The 24666-nt window shown below is 37.5% G+C and overlaps 1 long non-coding RNA gene and 1 pseudogene across 1 annotated transcript; both read right to left on the reverse strand.

Moving 5' to 3' along the window:
• Positions 1 to 7685: 7685 nt before the first annotated feature.
• LOC129481898 (uncharacterized) lies at positions 7686 to 20530 on the reverse strand. The gene is made up of 3 exons (XR_008657544.2): positions 20410 to 20530; positions 18629 to 18747; positions 7686 to 7857 (listed from the first exon to the last, which is right to left on the reverse strand). It is a non-coding gene; the product is annotated as an uncharacterized lncRNA (long non-coding RNA).
• A 2975-nt stretch (positions 20531 to 23505) lies between these two features.
• LOC129481897 (small integral membrane protein 30-like) lies at positions 23506 to 23684 on the reverse strand (annotated as a pseudogene).
• Positions 23685 to 24666: the final 982 nt, after the last annotated feature.

A 24666-nucleotide genomic window follows, 5' to 3' on the forward strand; every position in this document is an offset into this window, starting at 1 on the left:
ATGTACATGATAAAGCGTGTACAAGAATGTTCACTGCTGTCTTGCTCCTTGTGTTGCTAAAAACTGGCAGCAACCTAACTGTCCCACAATATGAAAATGATTAGATGGATGGACAGATCAATAGATCATTAGATGTTAGATAGATAGGAATATATTATGACGGAATAAAGATGGAAAATGGAACATATGCATCTACTTATGCATCTATTCAGGAGCCAACAGGGAACCTAGAAGTCAAAATTCAAGCAATAGTTCTGGAAACCCAACAGCCCTTCTGGTTAGTTGAGTTCTCTGTCTCCTCTCCGCCTGTTTTTACCTCTCTTCTGTTTCTGATTAACTGATTTGGCTTCCTCATGATTTCTGCCTACTGGCTTCTTTTCATGTGTCTTCCTATTATTTAGATCTTACTAAAAAGTTGTTCCCTGGAGGGGCATTTCCATCCATCACTTCTCTTGTCACAACAACCTCTTTTTATTTTTTATATATCATAAAACAATGAGTTACCTTGAAATCAATGGATTCACTTTTTTTTTTTTCATCAAAGCATCAAAAGTTTATTAAGCATAGTAACACTCTCAGAGAGGGGAGAGTGCACTGACCTCTGTGAAATGAGATCAGCTAAAATCAGTGTATTTTTTATTTACCTTTTTAGTGTCCCTCTTATGCATTAGAATGTTAGCGCCAGGAAAGCAGAGCCACAGCTTGTCTATTGCCACATTTCCACTGCCTACAATAGTGCCTAGAACATAAGAGATAATAAATAAATGCTTAAGCCCACCTAATTAGTTCTGAAACTCTGCCAGTCTCACGTAAGAATAGCCCTCAGCCAGGGGCTGTATCCGCTTAACTCATTATGCTGAAATCACCTGCCTGATCATTTCCTAGGCCACTGGCCAGCCCACTAGTTATCTTTGAGTCTGGAAAAAAATCTTAGCTACAGGGTGTCAGTAAAATATTCCAGCATCTTGCAACACATGTCGAGAGAATATAACATAGCTATGAAGATGTAACATTATTTTGAAGTATCCAACACATCTAATAGTCTCTTTCCCATACTTCACATGGCACTGGGACCCTCCAATACCTGGAATGTCCTGCCTCCTATGTCTGCTTCTTACACCCTCACTCATCCTTCAAAGCTTAACTCTCCAGCAATCTTCTTCATGGAGTTTATCTGGATTTTCCTAGTCCAAATTTACTTCTCCCTTTTATGTATCTGTTAAAACACCTACAAAATTCTGCCTTATGACACCCACATTGTGTATTTAAGTCATAATGATTATACCACATATAAAAGACTAGAAAAGCTGTTTCTGACTTGTTACATAATGAGCATTTGTATGAGGGAATGAAAGGATCACTGAATATAAACCCAGGGGTGCTCTGGTTGTTACATGACAAGGGTCTGAATTCAGACCCCAAGAGAGGGTTCTTGGATCTCATGCAAGAAAGAATTCAGGGCGAGTCTGCAGTGCAAAGTGAAAGAAAGTTTATTAAGAAAGTAAAAGAAAAAAAGAACAGCTACTCCATAGACAGAGCAGCCTGGAGGCTGCAGATTGCCTATTTTTATGGTTATTTCTTGATGATATGCTAAACAAGGGGTGGATTATTCATGCCTCCTCTTTTTAGACCACATAGGGTAACTTCCTGACATTGTCATGGAATTTGTAAACTGTCATGGTGCTGGTGGAAGTGTAGCAGTGGGGACGACCAGAGGTCACTCTCATCACCATTTTGGTTTTGGTGGGTTTAGGCTGGCTCCTTTACTGCAACCAGTTTAATCAGCCATCCCTCTTGTTTCTACTGAGCAGCAGCCAGAGATCACTGGTTGGTTTACAGGAATAAGCAGGGTTGGCCTAAATTTCAGAAACAAAAACAACTGATGAGACTAGAATTTAATAGCAAGTATACCATAGTTATTGAAACATAATCTCTCTCTCCAGTTTCCCATTTTTACTAAAGACAAGTTATGGTAAGACCAATTTGCTTTATTATACTTGGCCTGATTGTTTGTATAAAGTGCAGCAAGAATCATTATTTACCATATAGTTCTTTTAACTGGCTTTGATAGAATTTTGTTCCATAAGGAATCTCAGATAAGACTTTTTTAGAGCCAAGTCCTGCCATGGGTTTGTACCCTTAATACGTGTGTTGAGTAAATTTCTTTCCTCCTGGGGTCCCAAGATAACTTGGGGCTTCTGGGCCTGAGAGAAAGTGACACTCTTTACTTACCACAGGTCAGAAACCCTGTACAAGGGACTGTGTAGGCAAGGTATGAGGCCAGCTGCCCAAAGGGCTTTTATTGGCTTTACAAGTCAAGTTTGACTCCTTAAAGGAAAGCACACCATTCCAGTTAAAGCCTTAGTAAAATAACCAATTTCTCCAGTTGTGTCCTGTTGCAAAAGAAAACTGATTCTTATTGCACTTATGCAAATAACCACATTGCTATAAGTTAAGAACACTCACAAATAGTCTCCAAATTCTAGAGAAATCAGGTAGCGAGAAACAAATATGCTCCAAATGTTATTCACAGCAGTATAGGTTACTCAATTGCTACAAGCTGTAAATAGCTCAAAAGAAAAGTTTTCTTGACCCTGAAAAACAAAACAGAGGATCAGCAATGTTTTAAGCAAAAAGTCACAAAGATTACTTCTGTTTTTTATTGGTTCTGGTTATTTAGTTAACTCCTGTTTTGCTTGATATTCATGAACACTTTAGCTCTCTATGACAGTTCTGAAAGTTGTTTCCTCTATTCTAATGTCACAATTTTCAAAGTTATCAGAAACCTGCATTTAAGAATACCTGTTACAGTTCTATAGCTGATTATAAACCACCTTCTAAAGAGTGTTAAAACAAGACAAAAATTGTCTGTGGATGACAAAAACATCATAGAATAGCCACAGTCAAAAACACGATTGACAAAGAAACTTTGGTTACCTCCGTGGCACACAATGATTTTATGTAACAATATAACTACTCATAACATACACTAAGCCGTATTAGAATTATAGAAGTTTCCCATAATTTTGGAACATATACTAATAACACATTTAAGCCCAAAGAAAACCAAACACCATTTCATATTTGATAATGCTTCCTATATAACTTTTATACCAAGTAAGCCAAATGTCACTGTTTTATTAGTGCATTATTGACGTCAAACAAAATTCTTAATGAAACCTTATCAATAAGTGTGTTTAATTTTAATCAGTTTGACCATAGGTAAGATTTTCATAAACCTTTTACAACCCTTTACAATTTTTGTTAAAGAGCAGATCATAAGCAGGTTCTTGCTTTAAGAAAAACCTGTTGGGCCAGGCAGGGTGACTCCTGCCTGTAATTCCAGCACTTTGGGAGGCTAAGGTGAGTGGATCACCTGAGGTCAGGAGTTTGAGACCAGCCTGACCTACATGATGAAACACCATCTCTATTAAAAATACAAAAATTAGCTGGACATGGTGGTATGTGCCTGTAAACCCACCTACTTGGGAGGCTGACACAGGAGAATCACTTGAACCCAGGAAGCTGAGGTTGCAGTGAGCCTAGATCACATCACTGCACTCCAGCCTGGGCAACAGATCAAGACTCTGCCTCAAAAAAAGGAAACTCTGTTGTGCTTTTATTCCAACAGCTAATTTGCAGAAAAACCAAATAATACCCCTTTAACTTTAGCCAGTGTCCACACAGAATCTTTTTTGCAGGTTAAGTTTTCATAAACCATCAGAATTTGTTTCTTTCTTAAACAATCCTTTAACGCTTTAATGCAGGCAGAAAAAAATCCACCTTCCCATGACTTCTTATACTCTTTCACCAAAAACACATTTTACTTTCTTTACACACCTTGCATGTACAATTGTTTATTTGTAGTTTTAATTACATGTTATAATGTTAACTTTCGGCAACTTCTATTTTTGGTGAAAACTTTGGTAAATCTGAGATCTTAATTATGTATTAAATGTGGATCCTAGCCTAAGAGACACCAGGCAGAAGTGCATATAAGAGCTGACTCTCCAGCATAGCTAGGGGTGTGGCTGATTCTAAATGTCTCCAGGCCTTACCTTACTTGAGCAGGCAAGTCGTACAGTGAGAGTCATGGTGGCATTGTATGAAGCATTTAGGTCTAACAACCTTTGAATTGTACATTTCTTGCATAAATTCCTTTCACAAATCCTTTCATGACTTCCACAGACCTTCTGAGACATTCTTGGACTTTCTGACTTGCCCTAAACATCAATAGTCATTTTACTTTAAGACAAGAATTTACCATACAAGATCCTTTCTCATATAAAATCTCTTTTTTATATAATCTTCTTTGTATAGCTAGGGGGTTTGGCGAATTCCACATGTCCCCAGGCCTTATCTAGAATCTAATGGCTTTAAGATAGATAAACTGAACAATTTTCAAGCAGTTTATGACCTTAAAGCATTTAGTAAACTTAATATCTGACCTGCATAACTTAGACCAAATGTCTTTATTTACCAATAATTTTTTAAACTATCTTGGCCAGGTACGGTGGATCATGCCTGTAATTCCAGCACTTTGGGAGGCTGAGGCAGGAGGATGACGAGGTCTGGAGTTCCAGACCATCCTGGCCAACATGGTGAAACTCCATCTCTACTAAAAATACAAAAAATGAGCTGGGCGTGATGGCACACACCTGTAGTCCCAGCTACTTGGGAGGCTGAGGCAGGAGAATCACCTGAACCCAGGAGGCGGAGGTTGCAGCGAGCCCAGATTGCACCACTGCACTCCAGCCTGGTGACAGAGCAAGACTCCATCTTAAAAAAAAAACAAAAACAAAAAACGATCTTTAGTTCCCAAAGATTACTTAAGTCACATGACTAAAACTCATTATACTTTTTTACTTTTCTGATAAAATATTAAGCTCTTATTATTTTTAAACTAATTAAAGCTGTTTCACATGTAAATATCAAACACATAATACATATAAATACACAGACAGACAGAAGATAAAGGATCATCCCCTAGGCCAGGAATTGAACCCTGAACCCAGGCCACCATTGTGAAAAGAGAAAGCATGGCCACAAGGTTACAAGGTCAATTCCCAAGGGCATAACTGACCATAGAGAAACTTCATCCAGTTTACACACACACACATACACACACACACACACACACACACACACACACACAGAGAGAGAAAGAGAGAGAGAGAGAGAGAAGCCAGAAATCTGATTGGTAAGAAATTCTTATCCTTTTGCTGGCATGCCAGGCTTCTGGATTCCCTTTCCCTGAGCAGCCCTAGTGACCCAGCTGGCTGTACACAGCCCTAGGGGCCAAGCCACAACACAAAGGAAAATTATCTTTTTCTGTTCTGGCCAGAGCAAAATACATGTGACAAAACATAGACATTAGCCACTCTGCTTAACACCCACTATTAAATTCGAAAGGCTTAAACTTGCCCCTGGTTGGGCCCTGTCATGGTTAATCCAACCTCTGACCAGGAGTTTCAATATGTGGTCTCTGGGTAAGATGGTCACCCTGAATAATAGAGAAGATAAGAAAGAGAAAGGAGAGAAAGAAAAGCATTGCCTGTGGCAGGGTGGGGAAGGAAAAATGATCAGGAAGGCCAGAGAAAGACTCACCCGTTGCATCCACACTGAAAAGTTCAGGCGGCTGCTGCCGGTCAAGCAGGGATCTTTTCCAGCAATCCTATCAGTTTTCAAGTTTCACCTTTTAGAGAGAAAAATGCTCCACATATCACAGAATCCTGTACATACCTAATCCTATCACCCACAGGCCTCAGTGAAGAGTGCAAGGCAGATTAATCCGAAGAGAATCGCAGTTAACAACCCATAGTGCCAAGCCTGTTCTTAGCCAAGAGGGACTTTATCAAGAGGGGCCTCTAATCCCCTAAATCTTAGAAGGCCTCTAATCCCCTTCTAAGTCGGGCCTCTAACTCAAGGCCAGTCAAGCATCCTTGCCTTTTATTAAGAGAGGCATCTAACCCACTCTGTCTTAGGAGAGACTCTAACTCCCCCAAGCTGGGCCTTGAACAAGCCCATTATTTGTCTGGGTACCCCACCACTTACCCAAAGTCATCCAATCAGTGCTGCAGTCTATTTCCTTTGGGTTGGGGAGGTTTTTTTAGTAATGTCCCTTCAAGATTCACCAGAAACATGCTACAGGACCCCAATACTTACCCAAAGGTAGCTGTTGGGTCAGGGCTTCTGCACTATAATCCCTCCTGTGGTCACCAGAAATATGTTACAGGACAGGGGTCTGGATTCAGGCCCTAAAAAAGGGTTCTTGGATCTTGTGCAAGAAAGAATTCAGAGTGAGTCTGTAGTGTAAAGTGAAAGCAAGTTTATTAAGAAAGTAAAGGAATTAAAGAACAGCTACTCCATACACAGAGCAGCCCCAAGGGCTGCTGGTTGCCTATTTTTATGGTTATTTCTTGATGATATGCTAAACAAAGAGTGGATTATTCATGCCTCCCCTTTTTAGACCATATAGGGTAACACCCTGATGTTGCCATGGCATTTGTAAACTGCTATGGTGCTGATGGGACGGTGGCAGTGAGGACGACCAGAGGTCACTCTCGTCACCATTTTGGTTTTGGTGGGTTTAGGCTGGCTCCTTTACTGCAACCTGTTTTGTCAGCAAGGTCTTTATGATCTGTATTTTGTGCCAACCTCCTATTTCATCCTGTGACTTAGAATGCCTTAACCATCTGGGAATGCAGCCCAGCAGGTTTCAGCCTCATTTTACCTAGCTCCTATTCAAGATGGAGTTGCTCTGGTTCACATGCCTCTGACATGGTCATAAATGTTTTAATTATAATGGGATTAGATTTAGTTACCAGAGTGTTGCGGGAAGTCAGGAACCCCAAATGGAGGGACCAGCTGGAGCTGCAGCAGAGAAACATAAATTGTGAAGATTTCATTTTAATATGGACATTTATCAGTTCCCAAATAATACTTTTATAATTTCTTACGCCTCTCTTTAATCTCTTAATCCTGTTATCTTCGTAAGCTGAGGATGTATGTCACCTAGGACCACTGTGATAATTGTGTTAACTGTACAAATTGATTGTAAAACATGTGTGTTTGAACAATATGAAATCAGTGCACCTTGAAAAAGAACAGAATAATGGCAATTTTTAGGGAGAAAGGGAAGACAACCATAAGGTCGGACTGCCTGTGGGGTCAGGCAAAAAGAGCCATATTTTTCTTCTTGCAGAGAGCCTATAAATGGACGTGCAAGTAGGAGAGATATCACTAAATCATTTTCCTAGCAAGGAATATTAATATTAATACCCTGGGAAAGGAATGCATTCCTGGGGGGAGGTCTACAAATGGCCGCTCTGGGAATGTCTGTCTTGTGCAGTTATGATAAGGACTGAGATACGCCCTGGTCTCCTGCAGAACCCTCAGGCTTACTAGGGTGGGGAGAAACTCAGACCTGGTAAATTTGTGGTCAGACCAGTTCTTTGCTCTCGAACCTGTTTTCTGCTATTTAAGATGTTTATCAAGACAATATATGCACCACTGAACATAGACCCTTATCAGTAGTTCTGCTTTTGCCCTTTGCCTTGAGATCTTTGTTGGACCCTTATCAGTAGTTCTGCTTTTGCCCTTTGTCGTGTTCCCTCAAAAGCATGTGATCTTTGTTAGACCCTTATTAGTAGTTCTGCTTTTTGTCCTTTGAAGCATGTGCTCTTTGTACCTACTCCCTGTTCTTACACCCCCTCCCTTTTTGAAACCCTTAATAAAAACTTGCTGGTTTGAGGCTCAGGTGGGCATCATGGTCCTACTGATACGTGATGTCACTCCTGGCGGCCCGGCTGTAAAATTCCTCTCTTTATACTGTCTCTGTTTCTCAGCTGGCCGACACTTATGGAAAACAGAAAGAACGTACATTGAAATATTGGGGGCGGGTTCCCCCAATACAGAGGAACAACATAAACAATTTGCAGAAGAAAATATTCTGTGAAACAAGATCATGTAGGCATGTGTAACAGCTAGATCATCCACCAAATTGCAGACGTGTTTAAAATGAAATCACTCTCGCACACCTCATGGAAAATCAGTTAATTCATGTCATTGTAGAGTGAACTGAATATTAAGGAATTCAAAACATCTGTGATACCAGACTTCAAGGACATGCATGCTCTGCCCTACCCCCCATGAAAACAAGGGAAAAAGAAGGCTGCTAAGGGCTGAGATTTTTAGAGATGCTACGTCAAAATGAAGCTGCCACTATTCTGCACTTTTCAAATTTAAGATAGACTAAGGGATCTGGTCATCTATAAAACTGCTGCAGTAACCACATTAATCATCTAAGAAAGGCTTACTACTTATATGTGTGCTCAGTTGTAACACCTAATATTTAACTCTACACATCCTGCCTCTTGGTTCTTGTTCTATCTTGTCTTTTTTTGTATTTCTAGAATCAGAAATTATAAATTATAGAGTTATAAATTATAACTCTATTTCATATGTAAGATTATCTCAAGAGCTGGATTCTATCATCTATCGTTTGCCCCTTTATATCCTTAGCAGTCTTAAGACTGTGTTTACATATTGTAAATTACAACTCTAGGTTTAATTGAACAAAGAAACATACCAAACTGTCCCTAATTTTCATCGTCTAAAATATATAAGAGGAAAAATTGTAAACATCATTATATGAGTAATGAAAAAGGATGTACCTTACAAATGTTAGATCACATCTTTAAGCCATAAATTGTGAGGTCAGCACAGGAATAAAGAGCTCAATACAGAAAGAAAGATTCAAGGATATATGGGTATGTAGTATGCAAAAAAGGCAATATTTTAACTCAGTAGGGGAAAGTTATTGAAAAATAATATTGAGGCCGGGCACAGTGGCTCACACCTGTAATCCAAACACTTTGAAAGGCTGAGCAAGGGAGGATCACTTGAGCCCAGGAGTTTGAGACCAGCCTGGGCAACAGAGTAAGACCCCGTCTCTACAAAAAATAAATAAATAAATTAGCCGAATGTGGCCATGGTGCAAACCTAGAGTCCCAGCTACACAGGAGGCTGAGCTGGGAGGACTGCTTGAACCCAGGAGGTTGAAGCTGCAGTGAGCCAGCACCATGCCAGCCTGGGTGAGAGAGCAAGACCCTTTTTTAAAATAATAATGATAATGATGGATTACTTTTCACAGATTTTGGTAAATGGTTTAGTAATCAATGTTATTTAAGTTGTAGTAATAAAAAATTCACAAGTTCTGATAAATACTTCATCATAATTATATAAATATCAAATATATGCATATATATTTGCATATACAAATGCAAACATATATAATATTCTAAATATATATTTATACATATTTACATATTATAATACATAATATGTAAATATGTGCATATATATTTTATATTATGTATGTATATAGTATATAAATATGTGCATATATAAATATAGGTGTTTATAATATTATAAATATATATTTATGTATATAACAAATATACATGTATTTCAGTAACAAGTACGTCACTCTAAAGATGAAAAAATAGATACTTGGCTTGCTTAAATCCTGGAGGTTTCTTAATCCATTTTTCCCCAGGGCTTAGATGATGATTGGCATTTAGTAGCCACTTAATAATTAATTGTTGAATGATAAAAGAGGTGAAAGACTAAATATGTTCTGCATTATGGTTTAAAAATTTTTTTTCAGACTCTACACTGAATTGAATAATCAGCCTTTATTGTTTTACTAACATTCCAACTTTCCCCCAAATGAATGTAATTACTTTAACACCAATTCCTAAGTTAAACTTTTAATATCGTTATACCTATTTGGTTCTTCATAAGGAATATTTAAACAAATATTTTGATATTTGGAAGAAAGGATTTCAGAGCAATTATGGGTACCCACAAACTACAAAAGGCTAATACCTACTACTTGTGTGACTGCAGTATATGAAAGACACACAAGAATCATTTTCCTCCCCGTCAGATTCTACTTGGCTTTGCTCCAAAGGATGCAATGGTTTTAAGACTTTCTTGCTCTTTAGAGATGTAGCGAAGGGGATTAAAAGGATGTGAGCTTTGTAGTTAGACAGTCCTGCTGTCGGTTTTGAGCAATTTATTTCATCTCTTTTAACCTCAGTTTCCTCATCTCTGTTGTTATCACTGCAAAACCGTTGCAAAACAGTGATAACAACAGCGATGCAGAGAAGATTTAAATAAATGATTGTCAAGTCTTTGAAATAATGCCTGGTGCTAGTAAGGGCTCAAATATGTTTTGGGCCAATATTATTAAATATTTATCTGGATTAAATAAAATGGTACACAATAGCTGTTATTGCATGAGTTATGCTATTATTAATAAGTAGTGGAAGGAGGTAAAAGACATTCTTAACTTAATCCAGGGAAATTGTTCCAATGTTTAAACTTAGTTAGTTCAGAACCCAGAACTTCAAAATCTAGAACTGAGTTAAAACTTTGGGGTCTGCCTAACCCAATGACGTTTTTCTTTTCTTTCCTTAGGGTAAGTTTATCAGAGGCTAGAGGGGAATATGCTGGGGAAAAAGTAAAGAGAGTATCAAAGACCTACTTTCTCTGGTCCTTTGTTATCTACTAAGTCTGCTCATGTTACTCTCCTTTTTTTCCCATTGTATATTTTAAAGCTGCTATGAGTAACATGATCTGGAAAGACAGCACTAGCAAGGAATGAGGAGTGATACAGCGACTGGCAGCTAAGAGATAAGGTCTGCAAGTCACCTAAAACCATTGCAGACACAGGGAGATTGATGGATTTGGAGGATTTCTGGTTGTGAAGACTCTGATGATTGCTAAAGAGTTAAGTGAAATACTAGTGAGGTTTTTTTGTGTGTGTTTTTTGTTTGATTGTTTGTTTTTTTATAAAAACAGGCAGAATGTAGCCCTATTAATTGTAAACTGGCAAGATAAACCAGGATGCCAGTAACCACTAGATGACAGATTGTCAAGAAATCCAGTAATAACCATCCACAAGAGTTTAAAGTACAGTGAGGTGAAATCCTGATGGCTTTAAAAGAATAAGGCCTACTGTACCAATTAATTAGCTTTTATGATAGTGTTAGACCATTAGTGATAATGAGGAAACATTGGATTTAATATATTTGAACTGTGGTCAGATGTGATTCTTTTTGTCAACACGTTAAAACCATATGGTCTAGAATCCAGTATTATAAATTAGAAAATTGACTGGAAATCTTACCCAACTGGTTCACAGTGCTATTGCTGCAAGAAATACTTGAGCTTGGGTAATTTATAAATAAATGAGATTTCATTGGCTCACAGTTACGTGGGCTTTACAGGAAGCATGGTGCTGGCATCTGCTCAGCTTCTAGGGAGGCCTCACCAAGCTTACAATCATGGTGGAAGGTGGAGGAGGACCAGGCACATCACATGGTGAAAGCAGGTGAAAGTGGGAAAGAGAGTGGAGTGAGGAGGTGCCACACACTTTTAAATAACCAGATCTCGCATGAATTTAAAGCGAGAACTGACCTATCACCAATGGGATGGCCTAAGCTGTTCATGAGGGATCCATTCCCATGGTCCAAACACCTGCCACCAGGCCTCACCTCCAACATTGGAGATTATATTTCAACATGAGATTTAGCTGGGGACAAGTATCCAAACTATACATACATTAATACTATTTTTCAAATTTATTGATAAGAAAACTATATACAAAAATGGGCTACCTCTAAATCAGAACTTTTTTTATTATCAGAATAGGACAAGAGAAAATAAGCACTGTGCTTAACATTTAAAAAAATATCAGGGCTGGGTGCAGTGGCTCACGCCTATGATCCCAGCATTTTGGGAGGCCGAGGAGGTGAGCGGATGACCTGAGCTCAGGAGTTCAAGACCAGCCTGGGCAATGTGGCAAAACCCCGTCTTCACAAAAAGTACAAAAATTAGCCAGATATGGTGGCTTGCGCCTGTAGTCCGAGCTACTTGGGAGACTGAGGTGGGATGATTGTTTGAGCCTGGGAGGTAGAGGTTGCAGTTTGCTGGGATGGCACCACTGCACTGTGTCTCAAAAACAAAAACAAAAACTTTCAGGGAAGGGAAATGGGAAGAGCGGTCTCCAGAAAATCAAGCTCTCAGCTTAGCCAAGGCTACCTCAGCTATAATAGAATATGCAAATATAAATGGGATTCTGTTGTGCCACCAATAACCAGTTTGGGGGAAAATATTTTTTCAAAAAAAAAAAAAGATTGCATAGGCATATGCAGCACAAAGAGTAAGTTATTCAGGAATAAAGACGTGCAAGAACTTTTTCTTCCTTGGTATATGCTCATTTTTTAAATTATAAAATATTAAAATGTAAGAAGAAACAAATAGTGTCTTTTTTCTACTCAGCAATAATTCCAAATAACATTAGCTCCACATGGTTTCGTTAAAAATAATTTAATCCAAACGGTGATTAGTCTAAATGACAAAGTGGTCAAAACACATTCTTAGTAATTAACTTTTACACATGATGCTCTATTTACCAATTTCTCAATCATTATGCATCTTTAATGATTTTTTCTGGTTTTGGAATTTTTCAGATGATTTTCCTGTATTTCTTAAGTATTTTCAGCTAATTCTATAGGTCTGAGTTATACGAACACTGAAATTTTAAAAATAACCTAAATACTAAGTGGGAAACAAGAAATTTGTGTTACCCAGCCTCCATAAACTCAGGCAGTCAATAAATTAAAATGTAGTCACAAAAAGTATCCATTTAAATGAAAAACAAAATAAGGTGATCTAACTGTACATATGTGTTTTCAAGTTAAAAAACTAAAATTAAAAAATACATATATATGCACATATATATCTATATTTATGCCCTGAAAGGGATTTAGGAAGGTAGAAGTCATTGTTCGACATAAACAACATAAATCAGTATTTTTATTGTAAATTGACAAATTATCATTGTATATATTTATGAGGTACAAAGTGATATTATGTCATATGTATATATACAACATGGAATGATTAAATCAAGCTAATTAACACATCCATCACCTCAAATACATATCATTTGGTGGTTTTTTTTGTTTTTTTTTGAGACAGAGTCTTGCTGTCGCCCAGGCTGGAGTGCAATGGTGCGATCTCAGCTCACTGCAGGCTCCGCCCCCCCAGGGTTCACACCATTCTCCTGCCTCAGCCTCCCAAGTAGCTGGGACTACAGGCGCCCGCCACCTCGCCCGGCTAATTTTTTTGTATTTTTAGTAGAGACGGGGTTTCACTGTGTTAGCCAGGATGGTCTCGATCTCCTGACCTCATGATCCGCCCACCTTGGCCTCCCAAAGTGCTGGGATTACAGGCGTGAGCCACCGCGCCCGGCCAAATACATATCATTTGTTGTGGTGAGAACATTCGCAATTTACTCTTTTAGCAACTTTTAAAATCTTTTTTATTTATATTTATTTGCTTATTTATTTATTATACTTTAAGTTCTGGGATACATGTGCGGAACGTGCAGGTTTGTTACATAGGTATAAAGGTGCCATGGCGGTTTGCTGCACCCATCAACCCGTCATCTACATTAGGTATTTCTCCTAATGCTATCCCTCCCCTAGCCCCCAACCCCCTGACAGGCCCTGGTGTGTGATGTTCCCCTCCCTGTGTCCATATGTTCGCATTGTTTGACTCCCACTTATTATTAACTATGGTCATCACGCTGTGCAATAATCTCAAACAACATATTTCTCCTAACAGAAACTTATTACCTTTTAACCAACATCCCCCCATCCCCAGCCTTTGATAGCCACCATTCTACTCTCTACTTTTATAAGGGTTCAATTGTTTTTTTGTTTGTTTGGTTGGTTTTCTTTTCTTTTTTTTTTTTTTTGAGAAAAGAAGGAAGGAGAGAGGGAGGAAGGAAGGGAGGGAGGGAGGGAGAGAGGGAGGAAGGGAAGAAGCATTGCTCTGTCGCCCAGGCTGCAGTGCAGTGGCATGATCTCAGCTCACTGCAGCCTCTACGTCTTGGGTTCATGCAATTCTCCTGCCTCAGCCTCCAGAGTAGCTGCGACAACAGATTCATGCCACCGCGCCTGACTACATAAGTATTTGATTGTTTTACACTCCACATTAAGTGGGTTCATGTGTTTTTCTGTGCCTGGCTTAGTACACATAGCATAATGTCCTCCAGGTTCATCCATGTTGTCTCAAATGACAGAATTTCCTCTTTTTTAATGCTGAATACTATTTTACTGTGAATATATACCACATTTTCTTTATCCATTCATCCATTGATGGACCCTTAGGTTGATCCCATAACTTGGCTATTGCAAATAATGCTGTAATGAACATGGTAGCACAGACATCTCTTCAACATACTGATTTCATCTCCTTTGCATATATACCGAAAGTGGCATTGCTAGATTATATGGTAATTGTATTTTTAGTTTTTTGCAGAATCTCCATACAGTTTTCCATAATGGCTATATTAAGTTACATCCCCATCAACAGTGTAAAAGGGTTTACTTTTCTTCAAATCCTCACCAAAATTTATCTTTCATCTAATAGCCATTCTGACAAGTATGAGGTGATATTTGTTTGTGGTATTACACTGCATTTCCCTAATAAGTAGTGATGTTGAGCATTTTTTCATATATCTGTTGGTCATTTGTATGTCTTCTTTTGAGAAATGTCTGTTCAAGTTTTTTGCCCATTTTCTTTTCTTTTTCTCTTTTTTTTTTTTTTTGAGACAGAGTCTCACTCTGTTGCCCAGTCTGGAGTGCAGTGGCACGATCTTGGCTCACTGCAACCTCCACCTCCCAGGTTCAAGAGATTCTCCTATCTCAGCCTCCTGAGTAGCTGAGATTACAGGCACACACCACCATGCCCGGCTAATTTTTGTATTTTTAGTAGAGATGGGGTTTTGCCATGTTAGCCAGGCTGGTCTTGAACTCCTGACCTCAGGTGATCTGCCTGCCTTGGCCTCCCAGAGTGCTGGGATTACAGGCGTAAGCCACCCCACTTGGCCCACCCATTTTTCAATCAGGTTATTTGTTTTATTCTTGATGAATTTTCTGAGTTCCTTATACATTTTGGGTGTTAGTCTCTTACCAGATGTATGTCTTGTTTTTGGCCACTTATACATCTTCTTTGAGAAGTATTTGTTCATGTCTTTTGCCCATTTTTTGATGAGGTCATTTGTTTTTTAGTTGTTGAATTGTTTAAGTTCCTTATAGATTCTGAATATTAGACCTGCGTGGATGCATAGTTTGTGAATATGTTCTCCCATTCTGTAGGTTGTCTCTTTACTCTATTGTTAGTTTCTTTAGCTATACAGAAGCTCTTTAATTTAACTAGGTCCCACTTATCAATTTTTGTGTTTGTTGCAGGTGATTTTGAGGTCCTAGTCATAAATTCTTTCCAAAGACCAGTGTCTAGAATGGTGTTTCCTAGGTTTTCTTCTATAATTCTTATAGTTTGAGGTCTTATATTTAAATTTTTAATACAAGCCTGGTGCAGTGGCTCATGCTTGTAATCCCAGCATTTTGGGAGACTGAGGTAGGTGGATCACTCGAGCCCAGGAGTTCAAGACCAGTGTGAGCACTGTGGTGAAACTCTGTCTCTACAAAAAATTAAAATATTAGCCAGGCCTGGTGGCATGTGCCTGTAGTCCCAGCTACATGGGAGCCTGAGGCAGGAGGATCACCTGAGCCCTGGGAGGTCCATGCTGCAGTGAGCTATGCTATAAACCTGGCACTGCACTCCAGCCTGGATGACAGAGTGACTCTCTGTCTCAAAAAACAAACAAAACAAAACAAAACATAAGTCTTTAATCCACCTTGAGTTAATTTACATATATGTTGAAAGATAGGGGTCTAGTTTCATTCTGCATATGGCTAGCCAGCTATGCCAGCACCATTTATTGAATAGGGTGTCATTTCCCCAGTGCTTATTTTTGTCAACTTTGTCAAAGATTAGATGGCTGTAGGGTGCAGCTTTATTTCTGGGTTCTCTATGCTGTTTCATTGGTCTATGTGTCTGGTTTGGTACCATGCTGTTTTGGTGACTGTGGCCTTTTCATATAGTTTGAAGTCAGGTAATATGATGCCTCCACTTGTGTTCTTTTTACTTAAGATTGCTTTGAGTATTGAGCTTTTTTTGGTTCCGTTTAAATTTCAGAATAGTTTTTATATGTCTGTGAAAAATGATATTGGTAGTTTGATAGTAATGGCATTAAATCTGTAGATTGCTTTGAGCAGTATGGCCACTTGAACAATATTGATTCTTTCAATCCATGAGCATGGAATGTTTTTCCATTTGTGTCATCTATGATATTGTTTAGCAGTGTTTCATAGTTCTCCTTGTAGAGATCTTCCACTTATTTGGTTAGATGTATTCCTAGGTATTGCTTTGTGTAGCTATTGTAAATGGGAACGCATTCTTGATTTGGCTCTCAGTTTTAACATTAATGGTATGCAGAAATGCTACTGATTTTTGTACATTGATTTTGTATCCTGAAACTTTATTGTAGTCCTGGGCTTTTCTTTGATGGGAGACTTTTTATTACTGATTCAATCTCTTTCCTCATTATTGTTCAATGCAGATTTTCTATTTCTTCAAGATTCACTCTTGGCAAGTTGTAATGTCTAGGAATCTATCCATTTCTTCTAGGTTATCCAGTTTGTTGGCATATAGTTGTTCAAAGTAATCTCTTGTGATTATTTTTATTTCTGTATCAATTGTCATGTCTCTTCTTTCATTTCTCATTTTATTTGAGTTTTCTTCTGTTTTTCTTAGTATAGCTATATGTTTATCAATTTTATGTTTTTAATAAGCCAACTCAGTATTGTTTATATTTTTCTACTTTTTTCTAGTCTCTATTTTATTTATTTCCCCTCTAATCATTGTTATTTCTTTCCTTCTGCTCACCTTGGACTCAGTTTGTTCTTCTTTTTCCTAATTCCTTGTAGTATAACATTAGATTGTTTATCTGAGACCTTCCTCTTTTTTGATATAGGCATTTATTGCTATAAATTTCCCTCTTAGAATTGCTTTTGCTACATCCCATAAGATTTGGTATATTATGTTTCCATTTTCATTTAACTCAAGATAATTTTTAATTTCCCATTTGATTTCTTCTTCGACCGATTTGTTGTTCAGGAGCATGTTATTTAATTTCCACATATTTCTGAATTTTCAAATCTTCTCCTGTTATTTATTTTTAGTTTCATACCATCATGGTCAGAGAAGTTACTTGATATGTTTCAATCCTCTGAAATTTGTTCAGACTTGTTTTGTGGTCTAACATATAATTTATCCTAGAGAATGTTACGTGTGTTCTTGAGAAGACTGTGTATTCTGTTGCTGTTGAATGAAATGCTCTGTATATGTCTGTTAGGTCTATTTGATCTAAAGTGTAGAGCAAGTCCAGTGTTTCCTTATTAATTTTTTATGTGGATGATCTGTTCATTATTGATAATAGGACTTGAAGACCCCTATTATTGTTATATTGCAATCTATCTCTTCCTTCAGATTTTTAAATGTTTGCTTTATATATTTAGGGACTCCAATGTTGGGTGCATATAGATTTACAATTGTTATATTCTCTTGATGAATTGGCCCCTTTATAATTATATAATGACTTTCTTTGTCTCTTTTTACAGTTTTTTTATTTAAAGTCTGTTTTATCTGATATAAATATAGCTACCCCTGTTGTCTTTTGGTTTCCATTTGCATGGAATATCTTTTTCCATCTCTTTACTGTCAGTCTATTTGTGTCCTGAAAAGTGAAGTGAGTCTCTGCTAAGCAGTATATCGTTGGGTCCTGTTTTTTTTTTAATCCATTCAACTACTCTGTCTTTTATTGGAGAATGCAATCCACTTATATTTGTCTCAGTTTATTTTGCACTGCTATAACAGAATACCACAGACTATGTAATTTATAATGAACAGAAATGTATTGGCTCATGGTTCTGGAGGCTGAGAAGTCCAAGATCAAGGGATTGACGTCTGATAAAGGCCTGCTTGTATCCTAACACAGTAGAAGGCATCATATGGATGATAGAAAGAGCAAGAGGATGCCAAACTCATCCTTTTATAAGGAACTCACTCCTGTGACAATGGCATTAACTCATTCATTAGGAGAGAGCCCTATGACCCAAATACCTCCCCATAGGCCTGCACCTCCCAACACCTCCACATTGGAGGTCAAGTTTCCAACATATGAACTTCAGGTGGCACAGTCAAATCATGGAAACATTCAAAGTAATTATTGATAGATAACAGCTTACTAATGCCATTTTATAATTTATTTTCTGGTTGTTTGTAGAGACTGTATTTCTTTCTTCCTCTCTTGCTGTCTTACTTTGTGGTTTCATGATTTTCTGTAGTAGTATGCTTTGAATCCTTTCTATTTACGTTCAGGGATCCCCATGAGGTGAGACTGAAATGGGCTTCCTGGAAAGCTTCTTGGAATTCTAAGGAAATTGGATATTCACTTCTTAACTCCTTTCAAGACCACAAAAATCAGCATAAGGCTAGCATCATTGTTTAAAACGTATTTAGATATAAAGAAGTTGAGAGAAAAAAGTCAGATAATCAATATGTGAAAACTAATAACCAGGAATATTAAGGTTTGAACAATTTTTTTCAAAATATTTATTTACTTGGCTGTGGTGGCACATACCTGTAATCCTAGATACTCGGGAGGCTGAGGCAGGAGAATCACTTGAACACAGGAGGTAGAAGTTGCAGTGTGCTGAGATTGTGCCACTACACTCCAGACTGGGCAACAGAGCAAGTCTCCTTCTCAAAAACGAAAAAAATAACTATGTATGTATATATGCATATACACATATTTATTTGATATATGTAACATACAACCATAAAATACATATGAATTTATGGATTTACTTATATATAATTTTACACACATGTATATCTTACATCATTTTTATCATATTGTATATCAAGTTTTGTATAATGCTTTTTTTCATTCACATTATATGCATTTTTTCATGTCATTAAAATTCACAGAAAGCATAATTTTGTTGGCTACATATTATGGTCATACAACATTATTTATTTATTTGTTTATATAGATTGTGGTTAAAAAGCACAGAACATGAAATTTACCCTTTTAACCAATTTTTAAGTGTAATTGTTATCTATACAAACACCATGGATCCAGTCAGCCAATTGGGCTTGCTTAGCTGGCTTTTGAATGGGAGTTCAAGGCTGGCTTAGCAGGTAGGTAAAGTTATGCTGGTGTAATGACCACTCACACTCAGTTTTCACATTGTAAAATATGAATAATATTACTAACTAGCTCGTCAGATTATTAACTAGATTAAATACAATGTATAAATCACTTAACACAAAAGCACAGAGTACCTACTCAGCACACGTTTCCTTTTATTAATAGTATTGGTCAGTTTATGTCAATCTGAACTATTAATACCAGTGGGGACCTTCAGATATTTAGAGAGTTAGATCACTTAAATTAATTTTGCATCAGTAAAAATAAAATATTTTGTTTTCACTAACTAGCACTACGTTTTCACCTTTTTAAAATGTGATACATCCAAATGAAATCTGTGTGTGTCTGTGTGTGTTTGTGTGTGTGTGCTATCATTTGACTTACATCACACAGTGTCTGACACAAAATAATAAATCTTTCTTGAATGAACAGTATTGTACGGTTATAAAGCAGCTACCACATCCTACAAATTGTGAAATGTTATATTCTGAGTTCGCACAAGACATACATCACTGAAAGCTTTGGTTGATAATGGTAGATAAAAGTCTTAATGAGTTCATTGACTTCCCATAAACAAATAATGAAGTTCATAGTCCATAGTTCATTATACCTGTGCTGAAGGAGACACTACCATATTTATCTGTCAAGAGCTCTAACTAGGAGTGAAGGAAGGAGTTTCCCTTCCCGTTTCAAGTCCCTCGGACCACAAGCTGGCTAACATTGATGGGGAAGGGACACTCGTGCACAAAAGTAGGTAAAACTAGGCTCTGGGCACGGTGGCTCACGCCTGTAATCCCAGCACTTTGAGAGGCCGAGATAGGTGGATCACCTGAGGTCAGGAGTTCAAGACCAGCCTGGCCAACATAGTGAAACCTCGTCTCTACTAAAAATACAAAAAATTAGCTGGCATGGTGGTGGGCATCTATAATCCCAGCAACCTGGGAGGCTGAGGCAGGAGAATCGCTTGAACCCGGGAGACGGAGGTTGCAGTGAGCCGAGATCGTGCCACTGCACTCCAGCCTGGGCAATAAAAGCAAAACTCTGTCTCAGAAAAAAAAAAAAAAAAAAAAAGGTAGGTCAAACTAGGCTGAATTTTTAATAACTGAATATGACTGAAAATCTATGGGATTTTCCTGAGGTATCATTAAGAGATGAGTCAGGGGGATTTGATAAAACAGAGTTGAAGTCGCTTAGAAAAAAAGTTTTACCTTTATACCCTAAGGCAGAAAAGTTGCTTATTAAACTCGTTATGCATATTTTGCCAGGAGAAAGACTTTTAAAAACTTTTAGAGTCCACGGCCCTACCACCTGAGTGTACTCGATCACATGGAAAAATTTAGAGCCATTAAAGAGTTTAAGAACCTTAAAACCAAGAAAGAATTAATGTTACTGATGACATACAATACTTAAGAAGAAAATAATTTACCATATATGTAAATCACCTGATATTAACATTAATAACAGTGTAATGAATACATAGTGTAACAAAATTGTTATATTTTCATTAAATTTTATCATGCTAGAAATATCACTTGTGAATTGTGCTTAATAATTTATAACAAAGACAGCAGGATATCTGAAGGATGTCCCTCCTTCAGTTTGCTGCTTGACAAAAACTTCTACTTGTATTTCCAGACCAGTACAAATGCCACCTCTAGGAATGTTATAAATAATATACTTCTATATCACATTGTATTATAATTATCTGTTCATGTTTTTTTCCATAACTAGATATGTGTTCTTCAAAAATAAGAAGATATCTTATTTGTTTTTGTATTCCCTACCGGGTATAATGCCTGACGTGTAGTAGTCAGTTAATAAGTGACTGAGTTATTTAATGAATAAGTCATATAGAGTCATGCGTTGCTTAACAATGTGATATATTCTGAGAAACTCACTGTTAGGTGATTTCATAACTGTGCAAACATCATAGACACAAACCTCCATGGTCTACCCTACCATACATCTAGGCTGTATGGTATAGCTTAGTGCTCCTAGGCTACAAACCTGAACAGCATGTTTTTGTACTGGATGTGTAGCCAATTGTAACACAATAGCAAGTATTTGTGCATCTAAATATGAAAAAGGTACAATTTTTAAAAGGAATAATAATCTTATGGGACCACTATCATATAGGCAATCTGTCACTGACCAAACATTGTTACGTGGGGCGTGGCTGTATTTCTGATCATTAGAGTTGAAATTAAGTTTTGAATAACTAGACTATTTTGGGAAAGTCATCGATGTTCATGAGCATGAGGTGCTCAGTGTACTAGGTTAGTATGACCTTTTTTCATAAAGTTACAGGAGATTTACTGGCAGAGCTGATAATTGACTTTATTGCTCACCAAATTGCTGAATCTAACATAGGTATTAAAAATTATGAAAAACTTCTAAATTGTTGGCTTTTTAAAGATCACTCTGTTTACTTCAGGCTGTGATGCATTTATTACTATGAAGTCAAAGAACAGTTCTGAGAGATCTTAATTTCCCAGTAATATGATAGTGAGCTGGATGGTGGAATATGACCTAAGGCTTGCAATTCTACACGAGTGTTTAGCTTCCTCAAGTAACTCATTAACTGTTTGTCTTACTAAGCAAAGTGCAGGATGATTCTGAAATAACTAAATAGACTAATAAATGTTTTTGCAACAGGGAAATCTTTCACACTTTTATGCTGTTATTAAAATAGATACTCTACTGTGTGTGAGCTGTCTTAATTCACTGAGATACTGCCTCAAATTTTTTGCTTGGTGTGTTTCTTTTTTAACTTCAAATGTGATGCAGACAGAGTTGTAAAGTCTTCATTTCAACTTTGCAAGTCTTTGTGCATTATTTCTCAAAACAATGGAATTTTCTACTTAGCACATACTCAAATGCATGCAAGGAAATATTCTTCTAAGAGGTAAATATACTAATACAGTGATTAATTTTTTTAAAAGATTCTATTTAAAAAGTAAACTTAATATTGTTTTGTTTATATTCTTATATGGAATGATATACCTTTTAAATTCTAAACCAGAGTGACATTGGTATTAATTTGGCTATTATCCTAGTTTGACAAGCCTCACTACAGGTATTTTCATATCTGTAGACTTGAGTAAAGTGTCTGATATAAGGCCAGGTGCAGTGGCTCACGCTGTAATCCCAGCACTTTGGGAGACTGAGGGGGGTGCTGATCGCCTGAGGTCAGGAGTTCGAGACCAGTCTGGCCAATGTCTCTACTAAAAATACAAAAAAATTAGCCGGGCGTGGTGGCATGCGCCTGTAATCCCAGGCACATGCTTGGGAGGCTGAGGCAGGAGAATTGCTTGAACCAGGGAGGTGGAAGTTGCAGTGAGCTGAGATCTCGCCACTACACTCCAGCCTAGGCAACAGAGCAAGACTCCATCTCAAAAAAATAAAATAAAAAAATAAGTGTCTGATATAAAGATAAAATTTCTTCAAATGAAGATGAAATATCTTCAGAAGTAGTTCTAAGTGAAAACTCAGTTTAGCAACAATCTAGACATTTATGTCTGTCTTGTTCATCTTTTGTTTTCTAGCAAGTAAATTAATCTACCAAAAAAGAACCTGAACTAATTGTCTTACAATTAAAGAGTGCTTAATCCTGTAATTAAAGGATTTTATTTTTTTAACAACTTGATGGGTTTATATTTAATATATTACTTCTCATCAGGAGGATGTTACTCAGTTAACATAAAGTGTTTTAACATTAAATCTCTTTTCCATGTCAACGTCTTTAAATCTTTTCTGCATTTCAGTATTAGATACACTGAATACATTTTTCTAGTTTTTTTTCCCCTAGAGATAAAAAGTTCCCCTTTTTGGCTATTTGATAGCTAAATACAGTATCAGCTTGGGAGATAACAAAACAAAAATCTAATAAAAATATGGAGAAAAGACTCTGAAACGATTCAGGAGGCAGTGATTACAAGTGAACAGTGGTGATTTCCTAGAATTCTGGGCAAGAACTTCCTTCTTTCTATTTTATGTGCTTTGAAATTCTAAAAGTATGAACTATTATGAAAATTTCAGCCACCTTACTTCTTTGACCTCCTTTCTGATGAGCAAATGCAAATCATAGGCTGCATTTTTCAGTGCATTATTTGTTGTAAAGAAAACTTTTCTTTTTCCATATATATACATATATATCTGTTTGTTCTCATTTCATGGAAACAATGAAGAATGTAAAACTCCCCTATTTACTGATTCTTGAAAACTTTCAGACACCAAAGCTCAGGTTTAGCCTCAATAGCACAAAGCTTTTCAGGCTGAGGTTTGATTCAGTAGGCCCTTCAAAGTCACATGTGTCCATATCTTTCTAGTGCAAATACCTGCAAGCAAGCACAAATGCCTGTAATGCTGAGAGCCACACCTAACAAGAGATCGATTACATCACTGGCTTCTTCTGCTTCAACAACAGGCAGCATCAAAACAGTGACATGAGAACTACGGACAACTATATTGAAACTGAGGTCATGCTGCTGAAATCTTGAGGGCTGAAGGTTCCAAAGAAATGATATACATAGAATTCTATCAGACTTGAAATTTTCCTTTTCTGGAGCTCTGGATGCTGAGACTAAGAGGTTCCACGTGAGGCTGCTTTCCAGGAAGCAGTCATTACAGGAATCAAAGCATTTTCTTTCTTTTTGATACATTACTATCTTTTCTACACACAGATGATAAGAATACAGAAAAATGTTATTTCTGTTATTTAGTAATGATTGTAATTTAAAACAAATCCTTAGGTTGCACTAAAAGAAACATCTCGATCAAGAAAAGTAATAGTTTCACTGAATTCAGTTCAAATCAAATATTTATAGAATTGTTATTAATTAATTTAATTTTTTTGAGACAGGGTCTCACTCTGTCACCCAGGCTAGAGGGCGGCGGTGTGATCTCAGCTCACTGCAACCTCTGCCTCCTGGGTTAAAGTTATTCTCTTGCCTCAAGCTTCCTGAGTAGCTGGGACCACAGCCATGTGCCACCACGCCTGGCTAATTTTTGTGTTTTTAGAAGAGGTAAGGTTTCACCATGTTGGTCAAGCTGGTCTCAAACTCCTGGCCTCAAGTGATTCACCCACCTCAGCCTCCCAAAGTGCTGGGATTACAGGCATGAGCCACTGTGCCCGGCCTGTTATTAATTTATAATGTCACTAAAATAAACACAACAGTATAAGACTTTTAATGAGGGCGTGGAGGAATATAACCAGAAAATCTAACCTGTATCTGTGCCTCCTGGCCAGTAATCCTTTAGGAATTCTGTATGGAGAATAGGAAGGTGGGAAAGACGTCTGGGGCTGGTCCTTGGTGGGAGGCTGCAGCTAAGAGGAAAGGCTCAGGTTTGGGAGCCCAGAGCCTTGCCTGGCTCTGATCTCTGACTTCTAGAGCCCCAGATGCTGGCTGATTCTAGAATATTCTACTTGATATGATTAAAAGGCCTAGGAGAGCTCGGGGCCCTCA

This window comes from Symphalangus syndactylus, chromosome 5 (assembly GCF_028878055.3).
Source record: "Symphalangus syndactylus isolate Jambi chromosome 5, NHGRI_mSymSyn1-v2.1_pri, whole genome shotgun sequence".
NCBI lineage: Eukaryota > Metazoa > Chordata > Mammalia > Primates > Hylobatidae > Symphalangus > Symphalangus syndactylus.